At 46.8% G+C, this 15686-nt stretch overlaps 2 long non-coding RNA genes across 7 annotated transcripts in view; both read right to left on the reverse strand.

Annotated features, from left to right (window-relative positions):
• Nucleotides 1–508: 508 nt before the first annotated feature.
• LOC136993231 (uncharacterized) overlaps nucleotides 509–15686 on the reverse strand; it is a 67343-nt gene continuing 52165 nt past the window's right edge. For 3 of the 5 annotated variants that reach the window (XR_010885452.1, XR_010885448.1, XR_010885451.1), the window contains exons 6-7: nucleotides 6627–6691; nucleotides 2583–4842 (exon numbers count right to left, since the gene is read on the reverse strand). This is a non-coding gene — a long non-coding RNA (uncharacterized lncRNA). Of the gene's footprint in view, nucleotides 609–2582; nucleotides 4843–6612; nucleotides 6692–15686 lie in introns of those variants that run through there. The other 2 variants (XR_010885450.1, XR_010885449.1) reach the window with 2 other exon arrangements.
• On the reverse strand, nucleotides 8713–15657 carry LOC136993188 (uncharacterized). 2 transcript variants are annotated; one of them, XR_010885421.1, is made up of 4 exons: nucleotides 15573–15657; nucleotides 11878–11950; nucleotides 10192–10335; nucleotides 8713–8793 (listed from the first exon to the last, which is right to left on the reverse strand). It is a non-coding gene; the product is annotated as an uncharacterized lncRNA (long non-coding RNA). The 2 variants fall into 2 exon arrangements; XR_010885422.1 differs by lacking the exon at nucleotides 15573–15657 and adding an exon at nucleotides 15345–15395.

A 15686-nucleotide genomic window follows, 5' to 3' on the forward strand; every position in this document is an offset into this window, starting at 1 on the left:
GACAAATACATTTTATAAAGCCCTAAATTTCCATCTGGCTAATTGCCAAATGAATAGAAATAAACAAATACACCAAAGTACTACATCTGCGCCTTCTGTAGTCGTAGTAAACAATTTACGTGTCATGATCCGTAGTACCCACCCTCTTTAGCTTCAAAAAGCACGGAATTATTAATGAACATTTGGGGAGTAAGAAAAGGAAAATTTTGCATATTTAATGATGTCTCATTGGGGAAACATTATGTAATGGTCAAGAACAAACCCTGGAGGGAAAGATTTCCTTCATATCTTCTTATCCCCAAAAGTTCATTACTACAGTAAAAGGCCATATCTACCCTCAAGCAATACCACATAAGCATCATTTTTGTCATTAGAGAAACATCCAGTTATCCAAAATAGTTTTTAATCATTAGGAAGATTTTCCATTAGGTAGACACTTTATAATGGATGAGAAGCTTTGGATTTTCCAGCAAATAAAGCAAAAATGTACTTACTTTTCTGTCTGGCCAATTATACTTTGCAAATATTGTATCATATGTGTCCACAGCTCCATCAGTAATCAGCATTATGGCTTGGCTGCAAATACGTCCTTGTCCTGTGTGACTGAACTGTGAAAGGAAACATTAGTTTAAGTACAACACATTCCTGTTCGATGAAGATAGAGAGGATCCTATTAGATAGACACAGATCTTATAGAATCTCTACCACACAGAGAAGTAGCAGAAAGTCTCAGCTTGAAAACATTTTATCATCATTACTTTGCTCCTACTGAGATGTGATGTGGATTGTCTAACAGCAGAAGGATTCATTATATATCTAAATTCTACCAGCTTGAAAAATAAGAAGAAACATTTAAATATAGCAGCTCCCCAAATTAAAAGTGCATGTAAAGAACATACAGAATCCATGCTTTTCCCATTTTGGAGAGATGGTATGTATTGATGTAACTACACAGGGTTTGCTTTGTTTTAAAATATAATATTTTGAAAGGACAGAAGAGGAAATGAACCACTGACCATCTTCTTTGCAAAGTACAGAAGGTACAGCACTGATAGAGAGACGTGTGATTGTTCAACGGAGGATTACGGTCTAGGTGTTATTTTTCATAAAATTTTTATCGGGGAGAACCAAGTTAATATCTATATATTTTCAGACTCTTCTATTACTCAGAATGCATACACATAAGTAATCCAAGCTGCAGAACCAAAGCACAAGTATTCACACAGCAATCAACATATCCACTGGAGTACAGAAAGAAAGTTTCATCACTGCACAGAGAGATGTGATTTCCTCATGGTCAAAGAGCAAGTCAGTTGGACTGAGCCATAAACTAAGCTTTGATTTTTTAATTCTGCAATTGGTGCGTTAAATTTAAATCCATCTTGCTCCATCTGCTCTTATTCCACAGTAAGTTCTTGTTTGGAATACTTTCTATATTCAGCAAACTTAACACAGGTGAACCATCTTTTAGCAACAAAATAAAAAGATGGCAAATTATCTGGTTTTTAATTATTCTGTACAAAACATTAAAATAAAATTGTGAAAAGACAAATGACCTGTGATTTGAGCGCAACTGTTTTTTTCTGTATGTTCAGCTAATGCTTGGAGAGATTCTAATAGCTGAACAATTTGCTTTTGTTCTCTTCCCATTTCATTTTCTGATCCATTAGCAAGGCTGAGGTCAGACAAGTTTTCATCCTACCATCCATCTCCTCATAATGAGGAAGCCCAAGTGATCATTTTCTCATTATCTTCTCCCACCTCATCAGCCTACCTGCACCGAACAGTGTCCAGAGAAACGGTGATCCCATTTGAGAAAAAAAGATCTAAATTGAAAGCTGAATTACCTTTCAGGCTCTCTGACTGCCTCTCGATTAGTTTAGCTAAATTTATTGGCAGTATTCTAGTTTCATTTGGGCCAGCAACTGCTGACTTTAAGGGTTCTTCAGTCTAGTTGCCCTCACTTCTTCTTCACTGTTCTTCCCATAACGCTAAAGACCTTTTTCTAGAAACAGTTCTTAATGGCTAAAAGCTCATCTTTATAGACACGTCTACAGTAGGAAAGAGTGGATGGTGCGTTTCAGCACTTTCATTTTTCTTTTCTACATCTGTGTCATCTCATCCACAAACATCATTCAACAACCATCTACATCCTCTGCAGCACTCTTCTAGATCAGGTTGCTTTTGAATCTCAGCTAATGTACACTGGCTACAGGAGCATGTTCCTTAGAGGGAAACCAATGGGGATTTACAGCAAATTAGCTATATTCTGCTCACTGCCTTTGTGAAAGCTCTTACCTCTGGTAACTGCAAGACAGTCTACCCTTAAACAAAAATTCTTCAGCCATGTCAGTTTTTCCAGTATTACCCAGACCCAGAATGATTAAGATGGGATTCCTTCATTACTAGGATCTTAGATCCAACAGTTCCTCAAAGATGAAGCTACTTTGTCAAGGGATATGCTCTTCCTATGGACAGCGCATTTTGAAAGAGGAAACTGTCACGCTGTCATGCTATGAAGGTTCGATAGCAACGACTGAGACAGTAATATAATAATAATAAAAAAGATGTTTATTTCCTCACACAAGTTCTTGGATTAGTAACATCCATTAAAATAATGCGATTACTAATTTAGGAAGGATGACACAAAACCATCAGTTACTAATTTAGAAAGGATAACCTGAAACCGTCGATTACTGCGTTATTAATTGGAAGGACTGCTTATCCCTACTTGAAAGCTTTCTTGTTCACTCTCCTAGTGAGAGGGCTCTCAACCTCGAGGAACTCCCAGGAAAAGGGGAGGGGGGGAATACTCACGGTCCAGCCGGAGAGGATGGTCAGGTCACGTTCCCGTCCCTGCTCAAACTCTCCTAGCTGCCAAGTCTCTTTTTATACGGCTGGGGCTCTGGGCAAACACTGCTTTTGCTGACTTTTAGCAAGTTTCGCAATCACAGGACTGTCTGTTTGTCTGCTGGGAGGACCCTGCTAGCGAGGCAAGACCACAACACCTCCGTATTGCTTCTTCCCTCCCCGGGGGTCCGTGCAGATTCCAGGTGGCAGACTTCTTCAGTCTTGTTAATGCTGCCATTCCGCAGCCTTGCACGTATCAGTCCTTGCGCATATCGGTTGGAAGACGACTTTAGTCCTGTTAAGTCCTCTGTTCAACAGCTTTGTGCACATCAGCTCTTGTGCTCTCAGTTCTTCTGCATATCAATTGACAAACTTCAGTCCTGTTAACTCTTCACTCGCCCATCAGCAAGGTATATTAAAAAAGGCAAGAGAGTTGGAATGCTGCCATATATTTATTTTAAAACATTACTTTGTATGCATCTCTATTATTCTATGTGGTTATCGGTTGTTTGAATATTTTGAAGAATGGGATTAAATTCAAATGCTTTGATGAGGAATATCTTCTCATATTTGTCTACAACTTTATTTTTATTGAATAGCAAGAGTGATGAAAGTGTTTTCCAGAATAATAACAATGACAAGGGCCTTATGATGAACTACAATTAACTCAGTGCTTCATCAGTTAGCAGCAAAAATTTCAGTGCATCCTGACATTTACAGCATTTGGCTGTGATTAACAGTCTTTGAGATGTCACAGAGTTTTATTTAATTGGCTATGATTTTTTTAAAGGTAATCACTGCAAAGATCACATTTGTTGCCAAAAGAGATAACTGCAGTTGTCGCATGATATGGTAGGTGCCTGACTACTGTACCAAGCACTTCTATATTCTTTCAGCAACTAATGAACACTGCAGAAAGCAGTGGTTGGAGAGAAGTTGGAAGTGGATTTAAAATGAGCTTTTCAAAGACATCAGCATCAACATCTTCAGGTCTTAACAATCTAGGCAAATACTGAAACTGAAATGCAGGTAACTGCAAGACAAAATTAACTGAGTTTAACTAGCGTACCCCCTGAACCATTCTGAAAACTCAACCAGAATCTCAACAGACTACTTGGGAGAGAAAGCTTTTTTCTTTCTTTTTTTTTTCTTAATTGTATGTGAGACAATCCTTAGCTAACCTGCAGTTCACAAGAACAGATTTATGACACATAAAGGTCACATACTGTAGGCGAAGTAGAAAATATTTAGTAGTATTCTTTTCAAGAGAGATTAAGTTGCCTTTTCTCTGGACTAGACTGCTTAAAAGCAGTTTTCAGGGACTTTGTCAATATGCCTGTCTGTAATAGAAAAGCTTTTAGGCTGTGAATTCCTGAAGTATATATGCAAAAATGCTTGAAGCTACTATCTTCCCTTTTATAGTATAAATAGAAACAGGCACTACTCCAGCTTGAGCAGATCTGAGCATACATGGAAGCATGATCCTTCACAGCCTTACAAATCAAAGCCTCTCCTTCACCATAGTACAGATTCAGTACATAGTATGCGAGTTCCCTTTATTCTCACAGCTATCTGTTTATGTAATGAGATTTTTATACCATAGTCATCATTATAACAGCAGCTGCCTCACAGATTTAAAATAAAAAAAGAAAATCCTGGCTGTCAGGTTTTCTTGATCACTGTCTGCAATATTTTTTCAATTTACACAGATTTGGAGGGCTAGTCTAGGACATGTTTTGTGCTGAGCTTGCTTGATATTTACTGTTGCATATCTAGTTTCTAAGACTATATTCTGTACCCACAATGAAACTTTCAATATCTTCTGCTCAGAAAAGCTGGAGTGCTCATTACTTCACGCAGCTTTTCCCACTGTCATTTTTGGCATGCTCTGCATGAAGGAGTTAGTTCCACACTGTCTGGGGGAACATGTGGGCAGCGGGTGGACGAAGATATTTGTCCTCATCTTTTCATCTTATGCAGTAGATTTTATGCCTGGAAAAAACAATCAATATTATGCTTCAAGAGAAATAGAAAGGAATTGGAACCATTAGCTAATCCATGTATATGGATGGTATAAAGACAGCCACACTTTTCAAGTTAAACCCGTTGGAGAATATTTTCTTTTGAGGTCTCATTTGCAAGGTGCATCCTTCAACAGAAAGACAGTTTTCTGCTTGTCTTAGATGAGATTTTTTTTTTTTTTCTACCCAGCAGACTAATGTTTTTTCCAAAAGGAATGACTATATTTAGGGAGAGGCTTTAAAAAATTTTCACAAATATTTGCTCAGTTGACAGAAGGGAAAAGAAGGAGAGTGAAAGAGATCAGAAAAAAAAATGAAAAAAGAACAGGATTTTATCCCATTGTATTTGTGATTTTGGTGACCTTGCTTTCCAAGAGGACCCTGGTAAATGTGAGTGACAACTAATAAAGTTTCTAAAAATGTCAGCTGGCATAGCTCTTTCTTCTATTTTCTGTTAGCTCATCGATTATGATTAGCTTCTCTGTATTCTTAAAATCCAGTTGAGCTTAGCATGCATATATTCTTAAGACGCGTGATTTTTAAGAAAAGGGATCTAATAAGGCTGGTGAAGTTAAAAAATAGATGTCCTACAAAATGTTAGGCAAAAAGGGAAATTTAACTTCTACACTCATGACATGAAAAAAGCTCTAGTCAGAATATGCCTATATTACATCTTCATTAAAAGTAAAAATGGAAAGCAAAAATGCTTTTTCAACTTTCCTTACTAATGCATAAGAGTCAATTCAGTTTAGTTACAGGGAGGTTTACTGAATTTAATTAGTGAGACAGGAATTAAGTCCCTGAGACATAACTTTACACTGAGAGAAAGGTAGATCAGTGCGAGAGAGAGAAGCCATAGTCTCTAAAACAGTTCTTCTTTCCAGAGCCATAGGTTTGACTGCAGAGCGAGGGTGAATCGATCCCCGTTTCTAATGAACGTATCCCTGCCAGCTCTCCAAGAATATTTGATATTAAAAGATTAAGAATATAAATTTCTGCAAAGAGTATATAGTTACTTCTTCAGGCTTATGTCAGGTTTCCAAAAAATCAGGCATATAAACTGAAACAGCAGCATATATGGATATATTATAAAATACTGCCAGTCTACCACCTACCCTGCTTTGTCAATACAGTGACTCATGATGATAAACTAAGAGCTGCTGGAAAAAACACATATTACAGTGTTTGTTGTGGTATTTTCCTTGTTTCTTTTTTATCATTTAATAAACAAAAGGAACAGCTCTCATGTGCAATGAACATGCAAAAGGTTATTTATTTTGCAAGACTGGTTGAGAAAACTTAATTTCATCTACTTTCATCTGACATTGGAACGGACACTCATCAATTGTACAGAAAAAAAAGACACAAGAAGCCCAATAAGTCTGTGGGACCTACAGAAAATGAAAGTATCAGCCCAAATGACTGAATTCTGAGCAGTAGTTCCAAAACAGCTAAATATTTTGATAGCTTTATATTTTGACCAGCATACTAACAACATTTGAAGACATCTTTTTTCTATGGACCTCACCAAAAGAAACAAAAGTCAACAACAGTTTTTCCAGGAATTTCAGTGAGCTTTTGGATGAGGCCTCATGTAATTCTGCTGTGCGGGTATATTCAAAACACACAGGTATCAGGTCTTATAACAATGTCAAATAAACCAGAAACCAAATTGGTAACTGTGAATTCATTAGCATGATAACTGAATTACTCCTTTAGAAGTAAATGGTTGTCCACCTACTTGACTCCCTTTACCTTGTGTCCTGGGCTCTTCTCTGGACGATGGTACTTTTGTGCCTGCCAGTATTTAGGCAAATGACCTGTTTGTTACACAAAGTAGGACAATCATAAAAACATGCAGTTAGACTCTTCACAGGAACTAAGAAACAAATTAAGTTGATTGACAAAGTCATAGTGCGTAAGAAAACACACAGAAGTATGACATGCTGCATATCTCAAGTTTATTCTCTAGTTCTGGCCTCTCAGGGAAAGAGTAACTAGCTTACCAGCATGACTTTAACTGGAAAAAGGTCATATTTAGTTATCCTCCAAAACCTTAAATGTCTTCTTCAAGGCACAATAAAGCACAAACTGATTCCAGATTTTAAAACATGGAATTCAGACAAACAGAAATTACGTTGAAGCATACTCTGAAGAATGAAATATGAAATTGTACTTAGCTATTTTGAATAATTAAGTACCGTTCATAAAACCTGAGCATCATCTGGGTGGCATAAAAACTTTTTGATCAATTAAATTAAATCGAATCTGATGTTAAGTAACATATGGGTACAGGGTAAACTCCATTTTGATCCGCTGCAGAGTGATGGAAAGTTTAACAGTAGGATTATTTCCAAACAGTACAGCTGGGCAATATCTTTGAATCTTTAGCTTGAAGTCTTGAACTTGCACAGCTTTCATACGGCTCATTAGATGCACCCACAAGAAAGTGTTCATTCTGGAAACTGCATCACAGTTCACAAATAAGGGTCTTCAACAGTAAATGATTAGGAACAATTTGTATCACTCCACATACTAACTAAATGCCTTTTAGATATTCTAAAATCAACAGGGGAGAACATCAAGTACACTAAACAAGCGATCCATGAAGAATAAGTCCTGTAGATGAGGGACATGAAGGTGAAATGCAAAGAACTCATCTAACAGTACAGAGTGAAGTACAGCATAACCAGATAAAATTAGTTTTGTCTTGGCATTCATGTGAAGGCCTGACCTAAACACACTTACAAATATGTTTTCAGAACTGTTTGCCGCTTCCTGTAAGGTCTCATTGGCTTCTTTCACAAAAATGAACTACCACGCAAAATCTCAAGCAGCACAACGCAACGCTGAGCTGAAACCCTTCTGATTTGCTTTTAGTTTAGAAAATAGAGAGAAGTATTTAGAGGAAGAGGCAAGATTGCTGCCCTCTCCTGCCATAAGCAAGACCCAGCATAAATGGATAAGCCACTTTGAAGAAGAGAGGAAGCTTGACCAGGGAAAAATGCTGTAATAACAAACGTAGCTTATTTGAACAGGTTTTCAATCTACAAGAAACAAAACATCGTTCAGCAGAGGCAGAGAGAAATTCGGTGCTTAACAACATCATGAGCTGATTTTTTTCAGGGGTTTCTTTTTTCTCTGGTCACTTCTTAATTTTCAGTTCATCTTCCAGCATCACAAGGAATCACATGAAATCTTACAACAGAAAAGCCGAGTTTTCATTTTGGAACCTTCTTTTAATATTATGGGATATATGCCAGGTTTTTGGATTCATACTGCAGGCTGCCTTCAAATCAACTTTTCAATTAAATAAGTGTAATTTTTTTCTGAACAATGACCACAGCATTTAACTCATTTGTACGCTCTTAAAGAACTTTCTTCAGAAAATGCATTATTATTTTGACACACTAGTTTGGAATGGCGAAGTTTCTGGTTCACATGTATTATATCTATTTTCATTTGTTTCAAGATTTTGTCTCAACTTCAGGGTTAGTGATACTTCAGAATACTATCTCTTCCTGTGTAATTTTTGTTAACAGAACGATAGTTTAATTTAAAGCAACTAAAGTATTGAACTTTGAAAAACAATTACTAAATTTTATTAACAGTATATTTGCAGTGATTTCTGTTTCTTTTCATTAAGTTTATTCAATCAAATTAACTAGGCGGATGTGTCGTCTTCTTCCTGCTGAGTCACATAAGACACCTTTGAAATGGCATAAGGAGAACAATTAATTTAATAAATTCTAATAATGGAATTCATTTTATTAAGGAAAGACCTTTACAGTACCCTGTTCTGCATTGCATCCTAGTTCTCTTCTGTTTTGTTACTTCCATTCCTTACCTCTTTGTTGGCCCTGTCTGCTTGAACTAATGTTCCATTCAGACACGGCTCTACATAGTGAAGTTCTTCATTATACTGTAGAGAGAAATTAAAAATATAACAAAAATTTTCATTAAAAGCTTTGAAATTGTATGATTTAGAGCTACAGTGAAACATGCACATAAAGCAAAAACAATAGGATTCGATTCATTTTTAAAAATTGGCCAGAGTATTTTTTCTTTTACATGATTCTTAATGTTTCAGAAGGTCAATGCTACTTTTAAAAAGCAACATTCAATTGAATGGATGCCAGCAGGCAGGTGGGGTTAATGGGTACTGTATGCACTAGCTGGCAAAAATATCCTTCAAGTTGACAGCTGGACAGTATTAGGAATTTGGGTTTGATGCATCACAGTCACAACTCCCATTTCTTTGCTATATTTAAAAAAAAAGTACTAACAAATATTTGAGGCAATGGCTAACATATTTTGGGAGGTTGAGAGCGGAACAACTACACCAAAGAGTCTGCGAGCTTGAATCACTCCTGGAAATGTCTGACAAGAGTCAGAACTGCAGTCAAACAAAGCAGCTCATTAGACAAGAAGTCATGAAGCTGTGGCACATCTTTAAAGTACTCTCCGGTTATCCTGCAGGGCTTAAGGAACTCAGAGAGCCAAGTCCCACCGTCAGAAGCACTTAAAGAACCTGCATTTCACCTCCAGTGAGTAGATCTCACGGACTCACGGATGCTTAAATCACTTCTGAAAATGGGACTTGATTATTTACCTCTTTTAAATCTTTCAACACAGGACAGATTCATAGATAAGTGCCTTCAAAAAAGTCTGCCTTAGTATTAGAGATTCAGTTTTACATTAGTTCCTCTTTTTATTTGTTTGATCTACCTAAAAGTTATCGCAGGTTAAAGCACGAGGCCTTTGCATCTAGGCCCTGTCTGGTTTCACCCTTTCGCAGGCGCTAAGGGAGCTGGAACAGCCGCAGCAGACGGTGCAAGAAGACGCCTCGCCTCCTTCCTTCGCGAAGCAGAAACAGGGCGAAGCAGCAGCTCAGCAGCAGCTCTCGCAGCCCTGCAGCAGGCTTTTGCACCATCCGCTGGCCCTTGCAGGATGATGCCCGCACGGGACGCCCCGGCACCGCCGAGGTCGGGCTCTGCGCGGCTGGGGCCGCAGGAGTCGCGGCCAGAAGCAGCACCGCTTTCCCCGGCGAGAGCCCCTGCCCTGGCGAAGGGCAGCCCAGAGACGCGCGGAGCGGCCACGAGCGCCTGCGCCGCCTCCCCGGCACCTGCCGCCCTCCCTCCCGCTTCCAGCTTTCCCAGCCCTTCGGGTCGTCTCTCTCCCCGCAGCGGTTTTGCTCCGGGCTGCTGCTGCTGCTGCTGCTGCTGGCAGACAACGGCCCCGCGGGCAGCAGCCCAACGCGGGGGGCACCACGCTCCGCACCCCGGCGCCTCGATCACGGCGCCGGCGCTAATTAACTCACCAGTAGTAGATCCTGATCAGCGCTGAGGGCCACAGCAGGAAGGAGGCCACGAAGGCCAGGAGGGGGATGGCCAGGGTGCCCCCGGCTATCGCGAACATGTTGAGCACGTCGAGGTCCATGGCGCTGCCCGGGGCCCGGCCCCACCTGCGCACACGTCGGGAAGGATCGGAGGTCAGACGCGGGCTCTCTCCCGCCTCGCACGCGCACGCGCCCTTTCGCGGCTGCTTTCGCAAAGGCTCCGCGTCGCTTTTGGCAGCGGTGGATGCGTCGCCAGCGGCCTCCCCTCGCCCGGCCCCAATCCCAAGCCCCCGGCACACGACGACCGACCTCGAATCCGCCGCTCGAGCCCAGCACCGGCTCGCTGCTGCCGGCCCCGGGCGCCCGCTCGTCGCCGCTCCGGGAAGGGCCGCGGGGAACACGGAGCGAGAAGCCCGGCAGAGCCGTCTTTGGCTGCGAGCCCTTATCCGAGAGCCGGTCGCCCCCAGCCCCAGCCCGCGCCGGCCCCTCCCAGGCCTCACGCCTGCGCTGCAGGGCTTCTGCTGCTGTCGGAGCACGCGCGTCCCGGCTCAGCTCCCCGGCGTCCTTCGCACGAAGCCTCCTAACGCTATCGCACGCGCAAGGACGGCTCGCAGCGCTCTGCAAGCGCCGGCTTCCCCGCAGCGCCCCGCTCACGGCTAAACTCCCCCGGCCCCGGAGAGCAGGGACGCGCTTTCTTCATCAAGAGACCAAACCCCATCACACGCACGTATCCTTCAATTCCCGACGTGAACCAGCTTACGCCGCACCCGTTTCCTCAACGCTAACTCTTCTCTCAAACCCATTCACAGAACGAAACATCTCCAGCGCCTGGGCTCCCACCACCCCTCTCTCCCCCCGACATCACCACCAAACTTCTCAACATCAATACAGGCAGACCTGCTCCTGCTGCATCGGAGCCATCCTAATAGATGACGCTGTGAAGCAGAAACCAAATCACCACAGACCCTGCTCATATCCTGTCCCAGCCTGATGCTCTAATACTGGATCATATTAAAACACACACATTACATATGACCAAGATGGAAAGTTTACAGCAACTCTAAAGCTACAGGAAAAACCAACAACTAGGTTTTCCCTCTCTCGCCAGGGAAAAAAAGAATAATTGGAATTTGAGGAACATTGTAAATGCTCACACTAGACACCTCCTTAAGAAAACCAAATATCATTTACTTCTTTCAGCCTCAAAAACATACTACAATTTATTTAATTAACATTCTGGAGAAAGATCTTCCTTCTCTGTGCAGGTTGTTCATAAACAAATAATTGGTGCAACAAATAAACCTCGTATTCGAAAGCAGGCTTGCACGGCACAGTACCGTACCTGAGAGCACTTCTGCTTTTTGCTGTCTCTCTAAAATGAGTAAAAAATAATCACAGAAAATAGACATCAACATTTTGGACCTGTAACAAAAGGAAGGTTGTAGCCAGGACAAAATAGGGGAAAAACACAGACCCCCTCCCCTCACCCCCCACTTCTTTCTAAAAGTTTCCATGAGTTTTTGGATCATCTTATCTCTGTCAGTGCCCCGTCAGTCCAAAGGCAAAGCCCCGAATTCGCCTTCTCCTTTAAGCAAAGAGGGATAGCTCTGCCTCCTTCACTTGGAAACTAAAGCAGCAAGGAGAAAGCCTTTCAGAAGCACAGCTCACCTCGCCGAGATCCCTCTTCCTCTCGGTGCGGGTCCTGCTCGCTATGGGCAGCAATGGTGCTCTGAAAAAATCACTGGAACAGAAAAAAGGCAAAATTAAACTCCTGCTTTTTCTCCTTTCACGTGCTATAGCCGAGAGAGATGACACGTTTGGGATATTTAAGCCACCAGCTTCCCTTCAAGACACATCACATTTACCCTCTGACCAACCCTTCCCCTATTTATAGGCATTTAGGCAATAAAGCAAAATTAGGGCGCTTCTTCCAAGTAGGAACAAAGTGCAAGCTGACATCCCAGACAAAGTGAAAGCAAGCCGAGCACACAAAAGCTCTCCAAGGAGATAGCACTCATCCACTTAAAATGCACCATGTCCTCATGCCCGTGCCTCAGGAAAATTCACAGCAGGGCCTGAACTGAAACAAGGGAGCAGGAGCCAAGGAAATGGGGATCAGAATTGTGCTTAAAATGATTACAGTTATTAAAAAAGCGTGTTAACTAAGCTCCTTCCCATTCCCTTCCTGTCTGCCTTAAATTCCTTTCTCCAGAGATGGTCAGTGCTCCAAAGCCCTTCTATAAATTGGGCTGCAATGTGGCGCAGTCCCACGAAATTACTACAGAGGCAGAAAGACGCTGGGCTGAATGTGGTAGCGGCTTTGGTCCAGCTGAAGAAAGCCGTGGGAGGATCAGGGCACCCCGCTGCAGGCGCGCCGGGGCTGGCAAAGCCTGACGGGCTCTTGGAGAGGCAGGCGGCGATGCCACCGCTGCCGGGAACTCCTGCGCACTGCCTCCGCACCGTCTCGCGGGGCCTGGCCGCTCTCGCGCACCGCGTGCTGCCCGGGGGCTGCGCGCCCGCCCAGCCCGGCACCCCCGGAGCGCCCCGGCCCTGCGGGGATGCTGCGCGCCGCGGGGATGCTGCACGCCGTGGGGATGCTGTCTGCCCCAGGGATGCTGCACGTGCCGGGGATGCTGCCTGCCGTGGGGATGCTGCACGCCCCAGGGATGCTGCACGTGCCGGGGATGCTGCACACCGTGGGGATGCTGTATATTGCAGGGATGCTGCACGTGCCGGGGAAGCTGCCTGCCCTGGGGATGCTGCCCGCCCCGGGGATGCTGCGCGGGCACTGGCGAGCAGGGTGGCAGAGCGCAGGCGCTCCAGCTGCCACGCTGCTGCACCCGCTTTCCGCTTCCGCGGAGCACCTCCGCCGATTCCCATGGTTACCCCCGGCTTGCGCTGTCGCCTCCGCCGTCTCCCGCCCCCGGCAGACGCGGCGCCGTGCAGGGGGTGCAGCAGAGCGGGGACGGGCGCGAGCGGCGTCCGCCAAGGGCCAGGCACGGCCGCTTGCTGAGAACGAGAGACACCCTGCACTTGCAAATAAAAGCAAGCAGCAGCTCCTTGGGCGCAGCCACGAGGCTTCAGCTCACAACTCGTTAATCAGCTGAAGGCGCTCGGTCACCCGGAGACGTTTGCGTGGCAGGAGCGAAAGGCGCTACACAAAGCCAGCGTATCGCTGCTGCTTTCCCCAAAGGTTCCCGAAGTACCTCATAAATTAAATCTTTCCGAAGAAAGGAGCTCCCGCAAGGCTTCACCCGGCCAGCTCTCCCCCTTCTCCCCCGCCACAAAACGCAGCGGGCGGCACGTCACACGCAGCCGACGGGGAGCCAAGAGCAGCGGGCTGCCGGGGGACGGCGAGGGGACGACAGCGCCAGGCCAGCCAAGGGGACAGCACTGCCACCTCGGCCGGGCTGCACCGCGCCGGGGTTTCTTCTCTTGCGAGCTCAGTCGCACCAGAGGAGCCGGAGCAGACGCAGGGCTGAGCTCAGGTGCACACACCGAGTTTTTGCAAGCCCCCACACAACACACCGCAGCAGCAGCAGCAGCAGCACACGACACAGCGTAAGGAACCACAAACACTGCATTTATCTCAAAAAAAAGAAAACCACCAACAAAACCCCACCACGAACACTGCAACAGGCTCAGACTGTTCCCCAGGCAGAAGGCGAGGCTTTCCCGAGCGGCAGCCTTTCTCGCACCGCACGCCACGGGGACCGGTGCGCAGCGGCAGAGCCACCGGCCGCCAGCCGAGCGAGCGGGGGGCTCGGGGGCGCCAGCGGCGAGCGGCCAGCCCGCGCGCCCTGCCGCTCTCTGCAGCGCCCGAAAGGCCTTTTCCTAACGCAGAAATCACGTCCGCGTGCTCCTTAAACAGACACGGCAAAACGCAAGTGTCAAGGTTACCGGCCGGCACCGAGTCCCTGAAATCCAAGGTGACTTCCCTACGCTCCCCTTTCCCTCTCCTTCCCCGGGGCTGGAGCAGCCAGTTTCCGACTAACAGGCCAACAGATTTGAAAACTCGGAAGAGGGAAAAGTGGAGAAGCACACCTAAGCACACGTCAGCTTTTTTGAAGAGTTTACCAAGCAGAAACATCAACCAGTTTTAAGATCCCCCTGCAGAAACAGCAGCCTTTGATGGGCCTCAGCAGCAGAGCCGCAGCGATCCCAGAAACCCCGACTCGCACCGCGAACAACACAAGGAAAAACACACAAGTAACCCGTTTCTCACGTGAGCTCCCCCTCCTCAGAAGCGCCAGCACCCACAGAAATAATCTCCACGCTAACGGGCGACACAACCAGCGCTGCCATTTCTCCGAGGCATGCTTTGCAGTGGGATCTTTTAGGTGCCACTTACAGGATAGTTATCAATTAAAATCTGTCCATATTTAAAGGCGTTTGTCCAGCAGCCAGTCAGCTACCAGCCTTAACGCAGCCTCCGGAGGGCTGGCAGCAGGAAACGGGCCCTTTCGCCTCTATTTATTTACAGACGGCAGAAACGAGATCCCGACTCCTGGAGCGCCGCTTCCCAAAACGCGCATCTCTGCCCCGCTCGCGGTCGTGCACCGCGGCTCACAGACGCGAGCCTGGCGCCGGCCCCCGGCCCAGCGGTGCCCCCGCGGCGCGGGCAGCACAAGGACGAGCCGGTGCTGCCGCTCGCCAGCCGGCCTGGCCCCAGCGCAGCGCAAAAGCGCAGCCGGCGCAGGCTGCGGCGCCAGCGACAGATGCTGCCTTAAAAACTCCTAACGCGCCCTCGCCTCTCCCAGCGCGCTCCCCGTCCCTGCGCGCAGGCACAGCCGGGAGCACGGACCACGCATCCGATGTCACGAGGGCGTCGGGGCTCAGCACCCCCGCACAGCTCCACGGGCGGCAAAGCACTGGCGAGGGCTGCGGTGCAGGGTGCCGGCCACCCGCTGCCGCAGCCATCGCGGCGCGCTCAGGCCTGGCCCCCCTCGGGCGCCCTCGCTGTGCACGCAGGCACCCCGGGGCCCAGCGGCTCCGCAGCGCCCTGCAGGAGGCCGCTGCACCGGGATGCCGGGGACCCCCAAGTAACAGCAGCGCCCAGCAGCAGCGCCGCTCCCCTCCCCTCCCCTCTCCTCCCCCCCCCGCTTTTTTGGAAATTTAATGCAAAATAATTATACCTGTTTTTAATTTCTTCCCAATTTCCCCTTGCATTCCAGGGAGGCCTTTCCCCCCCGCCCCCGCCCCCTTCCCCCCCCCGCCGCCCGGAGCGGGTCACGCGCGCCCCCGCCCCCGCCCCCCCCCCGCATGGGCCCCGCCCGGGCCCCGGGGGCCGCCCGGCCCCGCCGCCCCCGCCCGCGCCCCCCAGCCCCGGCCCCGGCCCCGCCGCCGCCGCCGCCGCCGCTCACCGAGCCGCTCCGGGTAGCGCCGGGCAGCGCCGCCCCGGTGCCGAGCGAGGCGCCGCTGCGCCGCCCTCCGCCCCGCTGCCGGGCGGGGTCCGCGGGGGCGCAGCCGAGCGCGCG

Source organism: Apteryx mantelli, chromosome 12, assembly GCF_036417845.1.
Source record: "Apteryx mantelli isolate bAptMan1 chromosome 12, bAptMan1.hap1, whole genome shotgun sequence".
NCBI lineage: Eukaryota > Metazoa > Chordata > Aves > Apterygiformes > Apterygidae > Apteryx > Apteryx mantelli.